The sequence below is a fragment of the Schistocerca americana genome, chromosome X (genome assembly GCF_021461395.2).
Source record: "Schistocerca americana isolate TAMUIC-IGC-003095 chromosome X, iqSchAmer2.1, whole genome shotgun sequence".
In the NCBI taxonomy this organism is placed as follows: Eukaryota; Metazoa; Arthropoda; class Insecta; order Orthoptera; family Acrididae; genus Schistocerca; species Schistocerca americana.
This window is the reverse complement of record NC_060130.1, coordinates 464444700-464462067: the sequence shown is the minus strand read 5'-3', so window position 1 is coordinate 464462067 and position 17368 is coordinate 464444700.

Sequence of the window (17368 nt, the reverse complement as noted above, 5' to 3'; positions counted from 1 at the left end):
TGTTAATAAATCACTGGGACCAGATGGTTTTCCGTTGGAATTATACCAGACCTTTGAGGAACTGATTCCCGTGCAGTGGAAGGAGATGTACCAAGAGTTGCTGACATTAGCAATCCCTATACCACCTGATTTCATGGAAGAACTCATTATTCTGGCGCCCAAGCCAGCTGGAGGCACACGGATTGAACATTACCATTTCTCATCTGTGATTTGAAGATCTTCACCAGAATCTTGGTGATGCATTTTCAGCGAGTATTCCTCCACGTTATTTCATATGGACAAGCGTCTTGGGGGGGGGGGGGCGGGGGTGGAACTGGACATTAATATCCAGATGGCCCTTAACGACTATCAAGATGTTGTGATCATCAACCTTGCGTTGTCCTGTTGGTTACATAATGTCCTGGTCTCAGTGGACTTCGATCACAAGTTCGATAAAATGAAACATTCTGTCATGGCTGCTGTGATAGATTGTATAGCCTTCTCTGCCACCTTTACTCACATAATCGTGCACATTCTCCAAGGTGCCTCATCGAAGGTGATATTTAATAGTAGGGTGGAAGGACATACCCCAATTTTACCTTTGGTCTAACAGGGCTGTCCCTTCTTAACGATCCTCTATGCAATTGTGATAGAGCCACTTCTATGTAGGGTGATAAAATATCTTTTGGGAATCATACTCAGTGGACATAATTTCCAATTCCATGCCTACACAGATGATCTAGTCGTTTTCGCCAGTTTTGAAGAGGAGATCTCATTGCGCTAGGACGGATCAAGTGGTGTGGGAATACAGCAGGCAGCAACATGAACAGGGTGAAAGAGGGCTCCAAGAGGGAAATGTGGCCCCACTGGAGATGATGGATATACTACAGTGTTTGGGCATCATATTTACGAGATATATCTGCCATACGATATCATCAAATCATAAATGCCCTTTACAAGCTCTTCGCACTGACATCAGGGGCCACCTCCTCTAAATGGTAGATATGAAGCAAGGGGTCGCCTTCATTAACACCCACATTGCGACATGGAATCCTTCATTTGGTGCAGATCCTACCGATGACTCCAGTGATGGCACAGCGGATCCAGGGAGCCTTTGGCTATTTCGTTAGTAATGGACTTCAAGATGCGGCACGATACCCTCACCCTGCCCCCTGGCGGTAGAGGACTGGTACTAATGAACGTTCGTGCGCGTGCGGCGGCCCTTTATATCAACACCATGCTCAAGATGTGGACCCATCGTGGACATAGTTTTACTGGTCTCCTCATTGATGAATGGGCGCCTCTGCCCTGCCTGTCTCCCGTTTCACTCATTCAACTAGCGCCTGCGCTCTCTCACGTTAAAATGTTTTCCTCGAATGTAGCTATGTGCACAACAACTTCCCCTGTACCAGGGCACCAATGGTTGGTGATGTGTACTTCCTGTCACTCTTGGTATGTGGTTGAGAGACGCCACCCAGATGTGGCTTGGCCTGTAGTATGGCGAGAAATTCACCAAGCGCACCACCTGGTACCACATGGGTAATGAGAAGTTTCTAACAAGACGTGAACTGCACAATACTGCTTTGGCTGAATCCCCAGTGTGCATGTCGTGTTTTGGGACCAACATGGGTGAACATTGCCTGGAATGTGGACATTCCGCGGATGTGTGATTTATAATTCAGAAGATGCTTGAGCGTGCCGCCCCACACGACCGAGCCTGGAATGCTCCTTCGCTTGGTTGAGACCTACTTTCCCCAGTCAAAGATACATGCGATGAACTAGACCAAAGGACTTTCGGTGTACAGCCTTTTTCGAAACTCTCTCAAAAATGTGTTGACCTTTGGACTTTCCTACAGGAGAGACACGAAGAATTGCGGTACTCTTCCAGATATCGTAAGATTTTTGCGAATTACTTAAGCACTGTATTCAAGGATCCTCCCTGCAGCTGGGATGTACTGGGTAAGAGAAGATGACCCTGGTGGACAATGATTTGCAACTAGGAATAGTCCATTGAGCAAGAATCTACTCCGAGAAAACGTACGCCGGTCCCCACTGTGGAGAGTTGGGACCAGACAGCGTTTACTTTCTGATGTTTCGAGTGTTCTCGTTCTTATAGTGTATTACCGGAAGAGTATCCTAAGTATGGTTGTATTCTGTTTTATACTGTTTTCGGATAAAATACATCTCTGTCATGAGGGTTTCATGTGTATTGTAATTTTATTTTGTTTACTATTGTTGGGACCACGTGAGTCCATTGGCCTTTAAAAAAGTGGTTGTCTTGCAAGAGAAAAAATTACAGTGAAATTTTTCTCGTTCATATTGTACAGTGCATTTTCCACGTTGTCATTACTGTGAAATATTTTTATTTGTGATAAGGAAGAGAGGTGGTTAAGGTGGAAAAAAGGTTGGCAGAGCAGTTAGATGTATAATTAAGGTGATAGCTCGCGGTAAGCGGGAAATCCAGGTTCGAGTTCCAGTCCGCGACAAATTTTCGGGTGTCGCAAACATCTGACGTCAATGTAGCGAGATCCGAATCTGTTTTGTAATGTTTACCACAGCTATAATTGTAGTGACAGTGCCTGTTCCTTCAGACATGCCTGCATACATCTGCCGTTGTCAATTGCCCGCGAACGATACAGGATTCTACTGACCATGCTTTTGTACCCATTTGTTCGCCTACAAACGACTTCTTACTTCAGAAAAAACACCACTCTCTATATGTAGTAAAAATAATAAACTTAACAGTCCCCCTTTGCAACAGCAACGTTAAAATAACTTCATTATACGCCTCCGTAAGTTCCTAAATCGCAAGGCTTGAAGCTTGCTCTCCCTCTTCAGTGCACGTCTATGCCGTACGCCTCGTCAAAACGTTTGATTAGTGGACTAAACTTGCTTAAGAGCCCTTTTACTGTGACGAAATGCAATACTAGTAAAACAATTAAATATTGTATTTTTTCTGACGCGAATCCCAATTTGAACGAAGAATGCGCCGAGAATGGCTGAAAGCGTGATATTGATTTTTTACTTGTTTTGCGCTTTTGACAAGATCTCCCTCCGTGATTAATGCAGATAATATAATGACATGATATTAAATGCAGGAGATTGCCAAAAATATAGTCTCTTGAACTATAATTTCCGTCGAAACATTTTTTAAAAACGTTTTTTGCCTTTTTGCCTTCCTCCGTTCAACAAATTTATGCGCTCTTAAGTTTTGTAAGTGGGCTAATATATTTATGAGGAGGTGATATCAGATTTCAGAGATTTGAGATACTGCAAGCATTTGCATGACAATGTCCATTCAGCAATGAATAACCGTGTGTTACTGATGACAAAAGCTTTCGCTGGAAATTGACTGTTTGAAGTGGCTATATAGGCATGGTATACCAGCGCGGTCAAGGCCATGGGCAGTTTCCCTGGAAGAACCAGCCAAGTAGAAGGTATTCTGACTACGGTGCAGTTCCTATATGATATTGCGTTATTTGTTGTTGCTCAGATTAAAAATGTATTGCAACGAGTATACCAATATTGTAACAATACTAACATGTTATTTACTCAGTATTACTAATAAAACGGGAAGTGTAAGAACTGCGAATTCTCAGTCAGCGAGACATTAATTTCTGAAGTTCCTGTCGTGTGCTATAGTATTTCAGGTATCAAAGGACCATATTTTAAATGACCTCGGCATATAAATTTTCCCCCTGTGACAACACACAACTCGTCATAAAATCTTTCATGTCGTTGACGTGATGAAAACGCGACTGAACTTTGTGAAACATTTGTGCTCCTTAATCCATGCAATAACTCTTCCCCCCAAGCCCTCAATCACTTCTGAACATCTACCCTTTCACTCTTCATCGAGAACATTCCAAGGTTGTGTTCGTCGCCACTTACGAGCCGTTGATCGACTTACAGCGACGTCCTTATGAACCTTACAGATTTTACAGTGAATGGTGATGCTATCATTTTTCACATATTCTGAAAAAGAACAAACCCAGAGTACTATCACATGTGACAGCTGTCTCTGTTCTGTCTTTTTTTTCCTTGTTTAGCACGAGTCGCACATATCTAACAGTTTAGTCTGACTGGGGTTCATTTCCATTTGAAACAGTTCTTTTTGAGAAGTGTGTGCGTGAATGCTAAGCAGAGCGGAGTTTTAGCAGGATTCATTAATTGAACTCACTATTCTAGCTGGTAGATTTATTGTCTATCGAAATCGTAAAAACTGACATTTTACTATCAAACACAGAAAAGAAGGTCACGAGTTATTCACGGTGCTTATAAAATATTGATCAATGTGGGGTTTATTCCACCAAGGATGTGAGTTAATTTCCATGAATAATAGGCAAAATAATGGTTTTTTATAACAGTGTTGACTTAAAATTTTCTATGTATGATGACTAGATTTGCGTAAGTTAACAGTTTACCCTTAGATCACACTTAAATGAAATCATTATTACAGCTGAGTCGAAATGCCTCTCCTGACATCCAAACGTTTTTGCTATCGTTACGGTGGTGGCTGAATTACGTGGTAAAAAGTGTCAGTAATTCGTGATACGAAGACTTCGTAAGCCGTTCCTCAGAGTCCTGAGTTCTTTCAGTGTAGAAATTGAATGAGCAAGCAGGACAGTTTAATCAACTTCTTAGTAAAATTATATACAACCGAAAAATTGGCTTAAATTATTATGGCATGGCATCTCAAATTTTCGAGATTATCAGTATAATGAAGCAGATCATGGAAAAGCAGTCGTAAAATAAAATGTTCTGTTCTATGGTTTAGAATTTCCATATTCTTGGAGATATACACATAAAAGAAAGAAACTAACTACCTAAGAGTGGAATACTCACAGTTTTTCTTTACGATACTCTCCAATGGCCCCATCGAGCGTACAGGGCGTCCGAAAGCTTTAGGGAAAAATGATATATATGCTAAACATAAGTAACTAATGCTTGGCATTTAATATTTAAACATGAACAACGTAAACCCTACAGCAATAACTTAAAACTCATACGAACAGGTCAAGGTAAAGACCGCCAACTTGTCGGCGTACACTGATGAATTTTCTTCCAGACGATCCAACACACTCTCCTCAGAGTCTACGCGAAAAAAAATTTCTTGGGAAACTTGGCCAGCTCTTCGTTGTTTGACAAAGTTCTATCCACGTTGATAAATTTCTTCCATTTGCGACGAACTCTGTTGCGAAACTTTTCTGGGTGCATTTGTTTGGCTTTCCCGGGAGTACATTCTGCCGTACCATATATTAAATGAATGCCTGAATGTTTCTGTAACGAGTAATGCTCCAACTAGGACAATAAGTGATGAACTGTAAATAATGGTAAACTCCATCTTGGAAACATCACAGGCGATTGTTTAGAGCTTCTCAAGGCAGCGCCACCAACGTCGATGTGTGATGCGGCTGTCAGTTATTTGTTGTAAGCAGTTTAGAAACACGTGCCTCGTACGCAACATCTCGTACCGTGTGGAATATTAATTTCCGACAATTGTTTTCTGATCTCAACATACTCATATTATGATCCTTTACTGTCTCTACACTACTGGTTTGGGATACCCTGCGTAAAGAGAATTATTGCCGTAAGGGTGATAAAACACCACTGGATCTCACTGAAAGCGATTTCTTTTGGTTTTGAAACACTAGTAGCAAAAAAACAACGAAGCTGTTAGAATATCTGCGCAGATCGTAAATTACGTTTAGCAGGGCACAAGCACGACATGTGCTTATAAAATCGATTTGTTTTTCTCGCGGCTGTTATCATACGCACTTATTGTGTGCATAACACATGCTTCCATTCGTAAGCGAACGTCAGACTTATTGTCTCAGATCGGACAACAAACTCTGGTCTGTGATTTATGTTTGTGATTGGTAGCGCCTCGCTCATCGCTTTAAATAGCCAGCGTGGTGACGTGTTGGACGTGTTGTGGGCGTTCGAGGCGATCGTTGTCTGTATAAGCTTCAACGCGTGAACTTATCAGGACATTTCAAACTCAAATTAATACTGTATTGTTTTTACTTATTTAATATTACGTCTTTCCATCGATACTAATCATTTAGGGTTATCACAAACTTACATCGGTAATTCAATGTTTATTTTAAGATTGTGAAGTAAATTTTTGAAAATGAACATATGTTCACATTATGCTACACAACTGCAGCTTGTTTAAATTGAAAACGCAGATAACAGAGATGAAAAACGATGTGAAAGAACGGATTTGTTTCTAAGTTTAGGGAACGTTAGTAAAATCGAGTCACTGCACCTGTGAGGAATTTATTTTGAATGACGCACGTACAACTGCATCCGTAAGATGATTTGTCACTGTCGTTATTCGTTAAAGCTGAAGACTCGATATACTTACCACATTTTTACCGCGCTCATAATACTACCGCTGCTCACGGATTGTCTATAACTACAGCCAAGCATTTAATCGATGTGAAGATAACATTACTCTCTCTTCTCTCCTTTGTGCCCTATAAAACCGTCAGGTAGCGATACGGCTGAGTTAGGTGCACAGATTCATCCAGAAAGATTATTCATAATGAGATAATAATAGCCATATAATCATACGCAATTGCACACAGCCCTTTATTATCAATTAAGCATTTGTTTACACAAATTGACTTGTGGCATGGTTCGATTATCGTTATCTTTTTGTATAACATGAGCAATTATATTAGATCGTAATCACATTCTGGTGTTGCCACAAACTTCCTTGATACACTTGATACAAGTAAACGATCTGAAGCATCGTGTTTCATTCTACTCTACAGCATATAAAGAGATGGAGCTTAAATGACACACATGAGCTGAAGTTTCTCTTATAAAAACTTAATTAGTTTCTCTCCTGATTTGACGAGCAGCTGCAGCAGCTTCATAACAGTATAGTTTATATATGTCATATCAGTTTATTTTGCCTCCATACTGCAGCCCAGCTCAACTATTCGGTTATTTATGAGACACACGTTGCTTTTCGAAGGAGTTTTTCTCCTTTCTATGTGTCAGTTATTTCATGCGTTATTTTACAACTCAATATTCTTGTATATTCAAGTTATACCTTATTTTCATATTAGTGGAAGTAGCGATTCATTGACTGAAAACTATTGTCACAAATTCGCAACTGCTGTTTAGTGTTCGAAGAGCAAATGCGTAGCGCAGGTTCGATGCGCAAAAATGACAGTAAAAAGCATATCGAGCACTGTACACCGAATACTGTTGTATTGACGGTTTTCTCCACAGTTTCGGAGACTTTGGATTTCTTCTTCTTTAAACTCTCTCTTGTTTTAGGCAAATAATAATTATGGTAATATTTGTAATGGTGGCAACAAGCAACACCAAGTGATTATACTATAGTATGTAGTATGCAGTCTCATTTGCACATTACTATTAACTGACGACCGTTTTCGGATAGTAACCATCTATTAAAAAGTTTCAAATAATGATGATACGGTCACTTCGTAACGGAAATCTCTGTGACGAAGTGGTGGCAGGTTGCATCATCACTATTTGAAATTTGATAACGGAATCTTGTTATCTGAAACCAATCGTCAATAAATTGTAATGTCCGAGCGAGACTTAAATTACGAGTACGTACTGTAGTAATTCTTTGAAGAAGTGGGGAAGCTAATAACATAGAGACCGCAAGGGAATCAGTTAAATTTTAAACGTATTCATTTGTTGTGGATTAGTGTCTGTTGGTGACTATACTTTTCCTTCAGATGATTTTATGCTATCTCAGCGAGTGGTACCGTTCTGCAAATAAACGTTATTTTCCTACAAAAATCCGATTTCTTCAAAAAGGGACAGTTTTCTATTTCCAGTAGCAGATGGTAATAACACTTCTTTTCTTTGGAAGTTAGATGCAAACTTCTTACAATTTTGGACCGAATGCCTAGTGGAACATACAGTGACTGGTATCTGTAGAGGTGCTCGCAGAGCACACGAGTACGTAACTAGTACTTCTCAGTCGATTCAACTTGACGCCAAGAGCTCCAGCGATCTGAATCACTACCGCAGAAATGTCTGATAATAACGATTACGTAACTAGGAAAAAACGGACTGGACGAACATAACATGTTGGCTGTAACACACGCGTTCTGGGAAGACATTCCCTCGAATTGCACTTTAACATTTTAATGTTCAGAATACACTACAGGCCAGTGCTTTCCTCCTATGCTGTATCGGAGCCATATTCACCAGTTCTGTCACCTAAAATTCCTGGGAAACTATTTTAAAAATTACGAATAAATAATAACCTTTGTAAACTCTGACAGTTTGAAGGTCGGTATTACATTTATAATCTTAATGTAGATAGCAGCTTAATGTTACCTCCTTTTACTAACTATATGTACTCATATCTGACACTTGAAGCGCCAATCGTCAATAAAACTTGCTGTCATTTTTATAATTTATTATTAATGTAGGGAACAAAATGCAGCGCTCTTTGCAACAAAGCGCTTGTAAAAAAATTTGTGTGGTACATGCATCTCAGTAACACTATTTTGTAATAATCTTGGTGCTACAGTACGCTCGTGGTGTTTCTGAATACAGTGGCAAAGCAAACCATAAATCGCGTGCCAATCCCTACTCTGCTTATATTATTCAACGGATATGCAAAGTATTAACTCGAGTGCAAGGAAGTACCCATAGACGAACCGCTGTTTTTATAAAGACATACACTGATGCGCTACTACTAAAACAAAAATTTGCAGATGTTTATTGCTTACTTTTTTCCCTCACTCAACTATTTATCATGCTTTAATGTACTGATATCCTTCGAAAAGAAGTAACTTCGCTTCGGTGTAGTTATGGGAATGTTTGATGGCAAGGAAGTCATGACGACGAAGATTAGTCCGAACGCTGTTGCTAGTAACGCTATGCTTCTCTCCTATAAACCAAAACCAGCTCCCTAGTCCAGCCATGGGATGCAAACATGGTTTCTTTTGCAGATGTTACGCATCTGAGAGCTGGTTAAGTTTTGTTTATTTTTAAAAAAAGTTTGACAAAGTGTAGTTGATCAAGACTGCAACTCTGCTAACTGCGATCTATATCGTGGCCATTTTCGTGACAAAATAATGGTATTATTTCACACAGCACCTGTTGTAAGGTTTTTCGTTATGTGCTGTATGATTTAAAGCTGACAATGAAGTTTTATACCACCAATTGCAGGCAACTGAGCCATACCCTCATGACATACGTAGCTGCTCTTACGGAGACATCACAACTAGACAACCATGTATTGTAAGAGATCTATCTGGTTTGAAAATCAAAAATGTTGTTTAGGATCAGGGGTCGAATCTGTGTTTCCTGCTTTTCGCGAGCAGTCACGATTTTTTAATTTTTTTAATTTTTTGCGAGCTCTCTTTCTCCCCCGCTTTCCCTCCCTGCGGTCGCCAAATTTGCTTTCTCGGTCTGACTTCTTTGTTGTAGTTTCCCTTTGCATAAAAGTTGTAAAATAGCCTCTGTTTCATACTACATGAATAAAATTTTCTTTGTAGAATAAATTGGTTGTCCTTTAAATGAAGAAGACTATAAAAACCTTTTTTATACTTGATAATCATTTTTTATTTCTTTAAACAAAAATCTCAAGTTGAATTTTACTTTGCGAAGAATCGGCCCTACGTCGAAATTCGTCGTTCTGCCAAAACTCTTACAAGAGAAGCAACTCACTACTAATGCCGTGTTTACAGTTTTGGAACATCTTCCAACAATTTTTCTGTAGTGACGTTTCGCCCGTTCTGTTGAATTTGTTAGCTATATGTGGTATGCATTCGTCTACATTTGCGGTCTGTTTTTTGCTGTTATGTAATGCACCATGTACACTGATATGCACACGTTTAGTTTATTCTTAACCACAGGAAAATGTTAGCAGTTCGGCCGTAGAGCTAAGTACCTGTTTCATTACGATTCTTAAGTGCACACATTTCCCCAAAAATGAGTTGCCTTGCCGCAATCGAATAATTTCCTCAAATTCTGTACTATATAGCACGAAGTGCATTCTTTCGGCGAGATTATTTCTGCGAAGCCTTCTTCTCTTTTTACATCGTGGATTTTATTTCAGCGTCTTAAAGTTTGCGTCAGATATTTCTCGACTCATTTGCAGTCAGTTTTTTCATATTTGCTTTCAACTACATTCCGCTGCTTATTTTGCAAGAGCAGCAATATACACGCGAGGTACTGACTGCTTTTCCTTTCAGTGTTTCAAGAAATTTTTAACTTACCTTACATCATAATTGTCTGAACTAATGTTCATTGTTGTGTCTTGACTTTCTTTTTGTACTGAGATGATAATCACTTTTAATCGGCTTTTTGTGTATACATTTAATGGTATTTTACCTCACAACTGCTTGAGCTTTGTGATACCATCCGTGAAACCTAGACCACTGTCTGTTAGAATGATAGTTTTAATCCTCTGTCTTGCTGTAAAAATGTTCCTATAGATACAAAAAAAAATTATTGATATTATCTTGTCTTAGATATGTCTCAGGATTGGGAAAACTTGATCCAAGTGCCATAACTTTGATAGTACATAAGACTTTACAAACTGATCTCGTTTTATTAGGCTCTGTTTCCTGATCGTACACTGTTGAAGAATTACTCGTCTCTTGCGGAGACATGTCTCCACTTTATTGTCACTGTTGTGAAGGGACAGTTATTTCAGTCTACACCAAGGATTTTATGGCACGTCGTTTCAGTTAATTAATACCACAAGCTTATCTATGCACGCGTATTAGCATGGCTAAAATGCTCAATGCCATTCCACGTTCTTTCCCATAGACTGAACACCTATAATGCTGTAAGCAGCTAGTCTCACGTAAATTATTAAGTTCATGTGTTAGCTCTGAGCACTATGGGACTTAACATCTCAGGTCATCAGTCCCCTAGAACTTAGTAGTACTTCAACCTAACTAACCTAAGGACATCACACACATCCATGCCCGAGGCAGGATTCGAACCTGCGATCGTAGCGGTCGCGCGGTTCCAGACTGAAGCGCCTAGAACCGCTCGGCCACCACGGCCGGCTAGTTCATGTGTTATATGCACGTAAATATCATGAGACGTGTATTGTTATTACTGTTATTGTTATTATTAATTATCATTTGCTTAAGGGGAACAACCGGTTGCTGTCATCAGAATGATAAACACGATGACCTGGATAACGCTCTAATACAACAGAAAAAATATACTTTAACGCCACATCTCCAAACAGATTTTTAAGTATCGTTTCTTTGGTGACGAAAACTGGGAGTAACAGATGAAAACGCTACTCGAGCTATGGCGAGCGCCATCCACGTACGTACTACAATTTTTTGTGAAGGTGGATTCGCCGTCCACTCGTAGCCCTGTCTGATGAACGAATGCCCCGCGCTGTTCTTCGACGTTAAGACCACATGTGCGTAAAATATATTCGGGTTGATGTCACGTTTTATCGTAACTGTTGCCATTACTACGGACAGATGTAATTTAAACGAGGAGAGTAATTTTTATACTCAATATGCTCACACAGGTTTATACCTATTACCAGTTTAATTGCAGGTTCCGGACGCCGTGACGGAATACGAATTCATTGAAGACAGTCCTGTGTCTCGGGATTGGGATTCCTTGCTTGTAACACTTTGACGACTTAATGATATTCTGAGCGAGGAGAAATAAATCATATGAGCTTCGGTCTGTTGTTCAGTAATTACATAGCTTTGCATTGATAGCACATCATTACAATCTTTATGGGTCTCTGAGGACAGCAACAATTATCGTTCCTAAGAAGTGAATGATTTTTAAGTTTTCGTCTGACCTTGAGATAAACTACCGTATTGTACAATTCATTTTGAAGTTTAGTTGTTTATTTCTCATATACTTGCATGTCAGTTTTCGACCGGAGCCTAATATACATTTCGGATATATTGACCTCTATGTAACAAGGTAATACTGTTACTTCCTTTAGGATAAAAATGCCGTCACCGTCTACTAGAATTTATATTTTCTTCCTTTGTACATTGATTCAGAAATTACAAGAACTAAGAGATATAAATTTCGTTCGTTAGGAAAACCGTGTCTTTAATTTTTAATCAGAGAGATGTAGTCTCTGGAATTAAGTGTTTATAATTAGGTATCACGTTTATTCAGCTATCTGTGGCGATGTCTTCTCTTGCACGTACATCCCTTTTTATTAGCCTTAAGTTAATCTCAGTGTGTCTGGTACTCTACAGTGTCTTCCAAGAACCTCAGTTTAAAGTATTTTCTCGTCAGTTGGCACTATACTTTCCGTTATGGACTCTTGTGAGAAATGTTATTGACAGTGTAAATTAAAAAATTACAATCTAGCGTCGGTTACAAGATTTGTGTTTTGATGGTTATACAGGCATTATCATATGGAAAGCACCTTTAATATGACTTTTTGTAATGGCACTACAGCAGCTTGCGAGGGGGAAAGAAAATTAAGGCACGTTTGCACTGGCTGATTAATTAGTTAGTTACATGTTCCATTCAGTCTGGAGCCGAGCGACCGCTCCGGTCGCAGGTTCGAATCCTGCCTCGGGCATGGATGTGTGTAATGTCCTTAGGTTAGTTAGGTTTAATTAGTTCTAAGTTCTAGGCGACTGATGACCACAGAAGTTAAGTCGCATAGTGCTCAGAGCCATTTGAACCATTTTTTACATGTTCCATTGCTCATTTGAACGATTCTTTTATCGAAATGATGTTACACGAGTCAGTTTACGGTACATGTATGTACAATTAATGTTAACATTAACGAATAAATTATTTTTTTTAGTCCAATCATACCACTACACTTCAAAACTAGTTTTTTTTCTACGTTTTTCAATAGAACTTCGTCCATGGAGTAGAAGGACTTATCCAGGAGAAATGATTTTAGGTTAGATTTAAAATTTGCTTTGGAAGTAACGAACTAAATATTGATAGGTATGACGCAAAGAATACGTGCACAATATTTACTATGGGAAAGGTGAAGCGCATTCGTCGATATTCGTAAGAACAACCATGCAGAAAGTGCCACCCATCTGATGATAACAGTGTGGCCGTTGAAACAAACCACGGAAAACAAAAAGTTACAAAAACTATTTTGAATAACGATTGTAATTTCATGCAAATAGTACGTTTCATTGTAATGAGGCATGCTGTTGTAATTCCAGTAGTACTGAAAATTATATTGTATCATTTCTTAATATTATGCAAATGAAAAGCGATAGATAGTAAGCGAAAGTTGAATGTCAAAATCAATTGGTATGTACACTGAAGAGCCAAAGAAACTGGTACATCTGCCTAATATCGTGTAGGACTCCCACGAGCACGCAGAAATGCCGCAATACGACGTGACATGGACGCGACTAATGTCTGAGGTAAGCTGGAGAGAACTGACACCACGAATTCTGCATGGCTGTCCATAAATCCGTAAGAGTACAAGGGGTGGAGATCTCTTCTGGACAGCACATTGCAAGGCATCCCAGATATGCTCAATAGTGTTCAAGTCTGTGGAGTTTGGTGGCCAGTGTTTAAAGTCATAAGAGTGTTCCTGGAGCCACTCTGTAACAATTCTGGACGTGTGGGGTGTGACATTGTCCTGCTGGAATTGCCCAAGTTCGTCGGAATGCACAATAGACATGAACGGATGCAAGTGATCACCCAGGGTGCTTATGTACGTGTCACCTGTCAGAGTCGTATCTAAACGTATCAAGGGTCCCATATTACTCCAACTGCACGCGCCTCACACCTTACAGAGTCTTCACCAGCTTGAACAGTCCACTGCTGACACGCAGGATCCATGGATTTACGGGGTTGTCTCCATACCCGTACACGTCCATCCGCTAGATACAATTTGAAACGAGACTCTTCCGACCAAGCAACATGTTTCCAGTCATCAACAGTCCAATGTCGGTGTTGACGCGCCCAGGCGAGGCGTAAGGCTCTGTGTCTTGCAGTCATCAAGGGTACACGAGTGTGCCTTCGGCTTCGGAAGCCCATATCGATGACGTTTCGTTGAATGGTTTGCATGCAGACACTTTTTAATGGTCCAGCATTAAAATCTGCAGCAATCTGCGGAAGGGTTGCATTTCTGTGACGTTGAACAATTTTCTTCAGTCGTCGTTGGTCTCGTTCTTGCACAATCTTTTTCCAGCCTCAGCGATGTTGGAAATTTGATGTTTTACTGGATTCCTGATATTCACAGTACACTCGTGAAATGGACGTATGGGAAAACCCCCACTTCGTCGCTACCTCGGAGATGATGTGTCCCATCACTCGTGCGCCGACTGTAACACCACGTTCAAACCGAGCGAGGTGGCGCAGTGGCTAGCACGCTGGAGTCGCATTCGGGAGGACGACGGTTCAATCCCGCGTCCGGCCATCCTGATTTAGGTTTCCCGTTATTTCCCTAAATCGCTCCAGGCAAATGCCGGGATGGTTCCTTTGAAAGGGCACGGCCGACTTCCTTCCCTAATCCGATGAGACCTATGACCTAGCTGTCTGGTCTCCTCCCCCAAACAACCAAACCAAACCACGTTCAAATTCACTTAAATCTTGATAACCTACCAGCAGCGGTAACCGATTTAACAACTGCGCTAGACACCTGTTGTCTAATAGAGGCGTTGCCGACCGCAGCGCCGTATTCTGCCTGTTTACATATCTCTGTATCTGAATATCCGTGCCTATACCAGTTTCTTTGGCACTTCAGTGTGGTACTACGTAAACTTACAGTGGAAACTGTAATTCAGTGGAATAGGTGGGTCTAGAAGACAGAAGTTTTTGTAACATTGCCATTCAGATAAAACAATAAGCTCCGTCTTTAATGACCTCGGTGTCGACGGGACGTTAAACCTAATCTTCTTTCCTTCTTTCTATAACAATAAGTTGTAAACGGTGTCTGTACGATAGGTCGTGAGACACGCTTAATTACGCTCCCCATATTACCGCGTTGCCACATAACGTAATTTATCAGAGATTTTCTCGCAAACGATGGGTCGTACGTAATTTTGACAAAACGTGTCTTTGTTTTAAAATTCGGTTCCGCACAGGATGGCGAGGAAATTCTGCGCGACTTTTACGACAGCCAGTAGATTTTGGAGGTACCTTAACTCTCATATGAGTGGTAAAGACAGGGCTATCTACGCACAAACCAACATATCTTCATCATTATCATCATACTGCATGTTTTTTGCAAAGAAGCACGGCTCAGAATCTCTTCAGTAATTACACTGTTGCACTGATTATGGATTCAGTTTCCTTTCGAAACTGCGCTTGTTGGCGTTGTAATATATCGGCTCAAAAATGTATGCTTCCTTCGGGATTACTATGATCCATTGTAAAATGCTCAAACTGTCTTCTTGTGAGTGTGAGAGACCTACCACGTTGCAGCTGTCTCATAGAAAACGGAACATAAATAATTTACTTAACGGAAATTGCCTAGTTCTAACACTCTTCCTTCATGAGACTGCTGCCCTGTTCTCGCAGTAGTCCGTCATACGATTATTATCGTTAAGGAACCGACAGTTACAAAGTGATTAAGTCTCCGATTACAGGTAACCTGTCGGGGCTCTAATAGTCGGGAAAGGGGGGGGGGGAGGGGCCTGGTCGTTTGGTAGCGGGGGGCGGGAGGGGCGGTCACTAGGGAGGTAGGTTATCGTTCACCTCTCGAGTTCCAGTTCTGCTTTAGGCCATCCCACCTTCTGTAGCGACCCCTCCGGCTGCCGGTTCGGGATCACGACAGCGCGTGTAGAGGGGTTCAGACAGTTGCTTTGCATGCAAAGTCCCCGCGGCTACTCCCTGGTCGTGGGGAGGAGGGGTTTGCGTCGTGTCCCGTCCCACCTGTCGCATGGCTACTTCCTTTCCGCTATGCTTTATTACTTTCATTTTTGTTCCGAATTTGTTTTATGAGGAATTAATGACATGTATTAAACAATATTTCGTGCATGTTCATGCTTTCTAAAACCAGTATCCTTTAACTTTTTGCTGTCGGATATCGTCAATATTTCTTGCAGACTGAGCTCACACATGTGATCCTATCTGGGCATCAGCCTATACTTACGAAACGCTGCTCTCCGCTTTATTTTTTTAGTATATCCGCCTTCTGTATCGCAACCCTTTCAGAAGGATTCAAATATTGTGTTAAAAAGGGGCATAATGAACCAAACAACATGTAAACACTATTGAGTAACAAAGAAAGTGAAATGTGACTGGAAGTGACAGATTAAGTTGAACAAGAACCAGAAAAAACATAAACAATAGATTGACGTTGGACAAATTATCGTGATCAGATACTAATGCTCCCATCAGAGTGAAATTAATTATTTCTTAGTTGAGTTGCAAACACCGTTATCTGATTTATCCGTGCAAATTCGTTCCATTATAAATTTTCTGTAAAGTGGATGTCGTTTCGATCTGTATCAATATTTTTGAGGAGTTTCATTGGTGTGTGATGTGACTCCCGTTCAAAAGCACGTGTTATAGATTAGGTTACGATCCGTAACACACAGGTAACAACAGACACGTTTTTACATTAAAAGTAAAAGTCTTCCGCAAAATAAAATATGGCATAAAATATTTGAACGACGTAGATGAGGAAGTTCTTAAGCGTGCTAGAGGAGATTGATAACTATCGAATATAATGCAATAGACTTTTGTCCTTCCACACAATACGAAGTTTTGCAGCTGATAACTGCATGGAAAAATGTTCACGAAATAAAGGTATCTAATCAGAAACTTTTAATTGGAGTAATCTACAAACCACCGAAATTCATACTTTCTCATCCTGTCCTCGCTGGTGTCACAGTATGAGCATGTAATCGTTATGGGAGACACAAATATAGATCTACGCTCTGCAGAGAATGTGAGGAGACTTTTCCAGTCTAACGATATGAGCGCTATATCTCTAGATTCAATCCATCACACTCCACACAGCCCCACCCTTATATATATACAGGGTGTTACAAAAAAGTACGGCCAAACTTTCAGGAAACATTCCTCACATTCAAATAAAGAAAATATGTTATGTGGACATGTGTCCAGAAACGCATAATTTCCATGTTAGAGCTCATTTTAGTTTCGTCCACCTACGCTCAATGGAGCACGTTATCATGATTTCGTATGGCATACTCTACCTCTGTTGCTAGAACATGTGGCTTTACAAGTACGACACAACATGTGGTTCATGCGCGATGGAGCTTCTGCACATTTCAGTCGAAGTGTTCGTACGCTTCTCAACAACAGATTCGGTGACCGATGGATTGGTAGAGGCGGACCAATTCCATGGCCTCCACGCTCTCCTGACCTCAACCCTCTTGACTTTCATTTATGGGGGCATTTGAAAGCTCTTGTCTACGCAACCCCGGTACCAAATGTAGACTCTTCGTGCTCGTATTGTGGACGGATG